This window comes from Myotis davidii, unplaced genomic scaffold (genome assembly GCF_000327345.1).
Source record: "Myotis davidii unplaced genomic scaffold, ASM32734v1 scaffold1189, whole genome shotgun sequence".
In the NCBI taxonomy this organism is placed as follows: Eukaryota; Metazoa; Chordata; class Mammalia; order Chiroptera; family Vespertilionidae; genus Myotis; species Myotis davidii.
In genome coordinates this window covers 998-1,467 of record NW_006300020.1, presented here as the reverse complement: position 1 = coordinate 1,467, position 470 = coordinate 998, and positions in this window count along the sequence as shown.

Here is a 470-nt window from a genome sequence, read left to right as displayed (position 1 = left end):
TGCATAGTACATATTTATTATATAAGATGAACAGAGGCAGAGAAGATTTCTGAAAAGAGAGAGTAGAAAAGAAATTCTCCAGCAGTGTGGGAACAGCAAGTAACATTATTTTTTAAATTGTGGAGGGGGGAATAAGCTGATTAGTGGGCACCTTGCAAAGAGGACTGTCTAAATAATCTGCCTTAAACTAGCTGTTGGGGTCATCTAAGATAAAACAACTTCTGCCCTAACTGGTTTGGCTCAGGGTATAAACTCTATACTATAGAGCATCGACCTTCACACTCAAGGGTCCCGGGTTCAATTCCGGTCAAGGGCATTTACCTTGGTTGTGGGTACAACCCCAGTGGGGAGTGTGCAGGAGGCAGCTGATCAAAGTTTCTCTCTCATCGATCTTCCTAACTCTCTCTCCCTCTCCTTTCCACTCTGAAAAAAATCAATAAAATATTTAAAAAACAATAAAAAATCAAAAC